The 6,570-nt window shown below is 36.8% G+C and overlaps 1 protein-coding gene across 3 annotated transcripts in view; it reads left to right on the plus strand.

The window, feature by feature from the left end:
- Positions 1-2,096: 2,096 nt before the first annotated feature.
- Positions 2,097-6,570, plus strand: part of LOC113814830 (L-sorbose 1-dehydrogenase-like) — an 18,807-nt gene continuing 14,333 nt past the window's right edge. The window contains exon 1 of one of the 3 annotated variants that reach the window (XM_070143889.1): positions 2,097-2,428. The gene's annotated coding sequence lies outside the window, so the exon portion shown is untranslated. Of the gene's footprint in view, positions 2,429-2,738; positions 2,801-2,871; positions 2,972-6,570 lie in introns of those variants that run through there. The other 2 variants (XM_070143890.1, XM_070143888.1) reach the window with 2 other exon arrangements.

A 6,570-nucleotide genomic window follows, 5' to 3' on the forward strand; every position in this document is an offset into this window, starting at 1 on the left:
TCGGATTTTCTTTCGCAGTAGGTCGCAAAGGTATATGTAGGCCTATATACTCCGATCGACTCTTTTTTACTTGTTTTTACCTCTCTCTATTTGTAGTTTGAATTATACTTGTATCAGCGTGAGCATTCCGCTACAATATTGTAATTTAGTTTTTCATCGACAACGTTTGGATGGGTGTAATATTGGAATGTGTGATACTAAAGGAAGGAGGAGAAAATGGGAGAAAGGGAGAGAATAAGGGAAAGAGAGAACAGGAGAGAGATGAGAGAAAGGGAATAGATAACCAATAATAAAAACAGGAACACCATGTAACCTAAAGGATAAAAAAAAATTCTACAATGCATTCCTCTCCTAAAAGGATGTTTTGACCGGGCCCAACCAAGAGGAATCCCTGTGTGGTTTCAGGATACAACCAGCGTGACCTTGTAGAAGAGGACACGCAGGAATCCCCCCCCCCCTGCATAGGTACTAGTGTGAGGCCCTACCTGCTTACGGGAATAGAGTCACGTAGGCACTTCTATGTATGGAAGGCAATGTATGCATGTCCAACGAGCGTAACTTTTAACTGGCATTGGGTATTGCCAAGGACGGTTAAGTTCAGAATAGAAAATGACCAGTTTCGAGAGGAAAAATGCCTACTTTTCGAGGTAGTTTATCCTAATCGGTTTAAGTTTGAGTTTCTGAAGTACATGAGCGAGTGGACTTAACACTAGTGTTACCTTTGGTTTTCTTTATAATTAAGTTGTTTCTTCTGGTACCTGCTCTAAATTCAGAGACGCACCTGGAATGCCTTGTTCGGCAAACTAAGAATACCTTGTGTTAAATAATCTCCAACTACCTATCTCCCTATCCATTTATTTCTCTTCTCTTCTCTCTCTCTCTCTCTCTCTCTCTCTCTCTCTCTCTCTCTCTCTCTCTCTCTCTCTCTCTCTCTCTCTCTCTCTCCTCTCCCTCCCTCCCTCCCTCTCTCTCTCTCTCTCTCTCTCTCTCTCTCTCTCTCTCTCTCTCTCTCTCTCTCTCTCTCTCTCTCTCTCTCTCCCTCTCCATCTTTCCTTCTCTCTCCTTCTATCCATTTATTTGTCGCTACTCTCTCTCTCTCTCTCTCTCTCTCTCTCTCTCTCTCTCTCTCTCTCTCTCTCTCTCTCTCTCTCTCTCTCTCTCTCTCTCTCTCTCTCTTCTCTCTCTCTCTCTCTCTCTCTCTCTCCCTATCTCTCCCCCCCCACTCTCTCTCCCTCCTCCCCCCTCTATCTGTCTCTTCCATTCTCTCTCTCTCTCTCTCTCTCTCTCTCTCTCTCTCTCTCTCTCTCTCTCTCTCTCTCTCTCTCTCTCTCTCTCTCTCTCTCTCTCTCTCTCGCAGCAGTAACAGAATCAACAAGAATAACAACAAACAATATATGTATGTATGTATATATATATATATATATATATATATATATATATATATATATATATATATATGTATGTATATACATATATATATATATATATATATATATATATATATATATATATATGTGTGTGTGTGTGTATGTGTGTGTGTGTGTGTGTGTGTGTGTGTGTGTGTGTACCATCAATGACAAGAATGACACTCGAAAAGAATATAAATTTTGCTTGATATATACAACAGAGACGTCGCTCTGTGCGCACTCATTTAGAACCAAACAGTTGCCAGGTAAGCATTAACTTTTTGTGAATGGGACGATCAAGTCTCTTATTTGACCTGAGGGAAATGGATGAAAAATTCCGTGGGGTGTGAGCTCTCGCCTGCGTGCGGTGGTTGTGTGTGTGTGTGTGTGCGTGTGTGGGCGTGTGTGTGAAGGATCCACCACTCTCTCTCTCTCTCACTCTGTCGCTCTTCCTTTCATTCTGGTATTCGTTTTTTTTTCTCGTTTTTTTTTTCTTTCGATCTCTTTCTCTTTTTTTTCTCTGTCTCTCTCTGTCTGTCTGTGTTTTACTCTCACTCTCCCTCCCTCCCTCTCTCTATATATATGTGTGTGTTTGTGTGTGTGTGTGTCCTTATATGTGTATATACATGCATACATACACACACACAGACACACACACACAGACACACACATACACACACACATGTACATATATGTGCATATATATGCATATATATATATATATATATATATATATATATATATATATATATATATATGAATATATATACATATGTATAAATATATGCATACAATACACACACAAACACATATACACAAACACACAAACTCAAACACAGAAACACGCACACACATGCATGCATACCTGCGAGTGCATGCGTGAGTATGAGTGCTTGTGCGCGAGGCGGCATTCCCTAAGATCGAGGATAGTCGGCCTTTATCAGTACAAATAAGAGACTGTCCCTTTCTGGAACATCACCCACGCCCCTCGCTCAGCCTGAGATGCGAAGGTCAACGAGAAAGTAAGTTTCCGGTTTAGTATATATATATATTTAAATTTTGTCTTTAATTCTTTTACGTGACATTATGAAGCGGATATTTCCAAATGCTTTTGAGGTATTTACGTTTGTGTATGTTAACTAACTTCCTCTTTATGACTCTTTTTGCGCAATGGAGCAGATATTTATGTATAATTTCACAGAATAACATAAGCTATCAAGCTTTGACTGAATTAAAAAAAGGAAAAAAAATGGAAATACATTGATCAATTTCCTGCACAGATAAACAAAGGATCAGACGCTTATATAAAAGCAAATCCCACTTTACCGAAGAGACTCGAACCCCAAGAGATCCCAGCGCCTTGAAAATCGAAATTACTTTTATTACCATAAGAGGTAGGCCTACCATCCGGGGCTCGTGCTCGAAAAAGAAAGTTCAAACACATGGCCTTGAGTAGCCTTGTACAGTCGCGGGGTAAGTGGATGGCGGCTGCAGCCAGATATGTCTCAGTCGACCTCTAGCTCTCGTGACTGGAAGATCCCCCGCCCCCCTTTCTTGTTTCGCCTGTGAGTGTGTTGGTGTTGCCTCCTATGCCAAGCGTGGTATAGCCGGTGCGTTTCTCTTCGCGGTGTGATATGAACGTGTTCGTTATGCTTTATTTTCCATGCTATGGCACGTCTCCTATGGAAATGCATGGAGAAGGAAAGGACAGTCAGTTCGTCGCACTGTTTGATTTGGGCATCGGAAAAAAATGCCCAGGTGCCCTTTTCCCCTTGCCCGGCCGTCGATGGTCGTAATATGCATTTTTATTTGTCAGATTTATTTAAATAGCTGAAAGATAGGATAAGTGGCCGACAACAAACATTAAATATCACAAGAAAATTAATAGTATCAAGAACAACAGTGGACTTCCCTGCAGGCATTCTCCGATTCCTAGCAGAAGAAATAAAAAAAACTATTCAGTTGTGTTTTGATAAAGCAAGGGCATCTTATGCGCTGAAAAGATTGATTTTCATTCATAATTTTGCCTCCATTCATAAAACCCGTTCACGGCTGGCGCGGTGATGGGGACGCCTCGGTCCTCTTCGGCGGCTTTAGAGTTATGTTCTTGTTCACCATCATCGTTATTTTATTCTTCTTATTATCATCTTCATCGTCATCGTCATCATCATCACCATCACCATCACCATCATCATCATCATCATCATCATCATCACCATCGTTGTAATTATTTTCATTAGTTTTATTCATACCATTCTTATCATTAGTATTATTGTTACAAGGAACTATTGCGATTATCATTAATACTCTTCCTAGAACAATTAACACCATTGCTATTATTACTGTCATTTTACTATCGCAATTACTTTCATCGATGTCATTATCATTTTCATTATTTGTATCATAATCTTTATCATAATTATCATTATTGTTATTATCATCATTGTTATTCTTATCTTATGACAATTATCATTAACGATGCCAATATCATTATTATTGCAATTATCATCACTATCATTACCATTATAATCAATTTTGTTATTATCATTATTACTATCATCATTATCATTATTATCATCATCATTATCATTATTATTTCCAATATTATTTCATCATTTTATCTTTTTTCATCATTTTATTAGTTACTGTATATTACGTAGTATTGACTGTCATATATATATCAGTATTAGTATCATCATTTTTGCTTTGTTGTTATTCTTGTCATTCTCATAATTTTCATCATTACAATCATTATGACATTTTATCGCATTGTTTACGCATTATTGTTATCAGTGTTATAAGAATAAGCATGTTTATCACTAATATGGTTTGTACTTCAACGTTTTACTAGAATTATATTCAAATGAACAAACGAAGCAACAGAGAAAGGGGATTGCTTACTTAGGGAATTATGTAATTATTTAATTCAAGACTTGATCGTAAATCGACTCAGGAGATATATTATGAATGAAAATCGGTATAAATTCTGTGAATGGAGATGAGTACAAATAGCATAATGTAAATGTGCATAAAAAGTAGAGATTGTATTCCCTTTCCTTCGATAATAAAGGAAAAAAAACATTGTAAAAAATGGATATACAAATCAATGTAAAAATCTGAAATTGGTTGTTTTTATTTTAAAGCAAATAACCGACAATGAGCTTTTCTGTTAAAAATTTTACGTGAATTAGTTTTAGGGATTTAGTCTCATGGAAGTTTGCATCGTCATTTGACTTCTTCAGAGGATCTCGTTAATTGCATATCTGCATTATTTTTTCTTTATTCTTTCGTATTTTATTTGTATACGCCACATCAACGGATAGATACAAAGTCTACCTCTCCCTCTCCCCCCCACTCCCTCCCTAACCCTCCTCTCCCCCCTCCCCACCATCCTTAGTAACACCGCGTCACCCCCCCCCCCAGCACTGACAGGGCCCGGAACCCCTACAGTCAAAAGGCCGGTACAGTCTTCCCCAATGATCCCCTGACAGTTGCCAAACACCTATTTAACAGCGGAATTAGAGAAGGAAAGCATCCAAGGTGAAAGGTGACTGAACGCAGGACCTTGGAGGAGAAAGGGGGTGGGGTATGGAAGGGGCGGGGCGGAGGGGCGGGCACTGATAAGGGATGGGAAGAGGGTGGGGCTCGGTATGATATCCTGTATGATGGTTAAGATAAAACGCTAGCAGATGCACGTGGATAGACCGCGTGCAGGGCTTTGGCGTAGTCTACAGTGCAAGTGATTCTCATTATGATTAAACTTCAGTGTCTCTTCAGTTAAATGTTGGGTCTATATTTCTTTTAAATCTTATAGCTTTCATTTGAGGGATAAAGATGCAATACACAAGGGCATAAGCTAATTAATGTCTCCAGATGATCTTAAAATGATCTGAAACTCCGCGCCATTAAGTAAAATGGAAACATGTATTATTGTTATTATTATTATTATTATCATTGTCATTGTTATTATTATTATCATTTTCATCGTCATCACCATCATTCTGAAAACAGACTCGGAGGAAACTTTAGGTCAAATAATTTTAATACTTTTATTCTTGGCTTTTTAAGAACGTTCATAAGTGTATAGAATGTATACATATATACACATAAACACACACACACACACACACACACACACACACACACACACACACACACACACACACACACACACACACACACACACACACACACACATATATATATATATATATATATATATATATATATATATATTTATATATATACATATATATATACATATACATATATACATATATATATATACATATATATATATATATATATATATATATATATATATATATACATATATATATATATATATGCATATAAAATGAATCTTTACATATCAAATAAAAAATAGGTTTAGTTATAGATACATAGATAAGTACATATAGTAGTACATATAGTACATGAACATGATAGAAATACACGTTCTGGTTGGTAAAAGGCCAACGCTTCAAATAAGATCAAACCCAACGGAAGCCATAAGAGAAATTCGCGCGAAAATGCCCTAACGAAAGAAAAAGTATCCGAGAAAACCTTGCCAGAGGAAAGAATCTTTCTAACTATTCGTAGCCTGAAAGCAAATTGTTTTGACGGCGGCGTGAAAAGGAGGAATATGATTGGTCGGCGCCGCAGGTCGTGGGATACAGGCCCCGCCCCCTTCAAGCGAGCGCGGGATCATTTATTAGTCACCGTAAGAATGTTCTCGTGAAAGTATAATTTTTTTTTTCTTGTTTTGATGTCTTTGTTGTTTTAAAACTTGGATGAATGACTGACGCTTTCGATTTATATATATATATATATATATATATATATATATATATATATATATATATATATATATAGAGAGAGAGAGAGAGAGAGAGAGAGAGAGAGAGAGAGAGAGAGAGAGAGAGAGAGAGAGAGGAGGGAGGGAGAGGGAGAGAGAATGTATATATATATATATATATATATATATATATGTAAATATATATGTATATATATACATATATATATATATATATATATATATATATATATATATATACATACATAATTTTTATAAGTACTGCATCTAAATTCAGTTTTATTTGAATTTCTAAGAGTATTATTCCTTTCCTCTGAATTTACTCATGTTTATATAACAAAACTGAAA

Source organism: Penaeus vannamei, chromosome 31 (genome assembly GCF_042767895.1).
Source record: "Penaeus vannamei isolate JL-2024 chromosome 31, ASM4276789v1, whole genome shotgun sequence".
Lineage (NCBI taxonomy): Eukaryota > Metazoa > Arthropoda > Malacostraca > Decapoda > Penaeidae > Penaeus > Penaeus vannamei.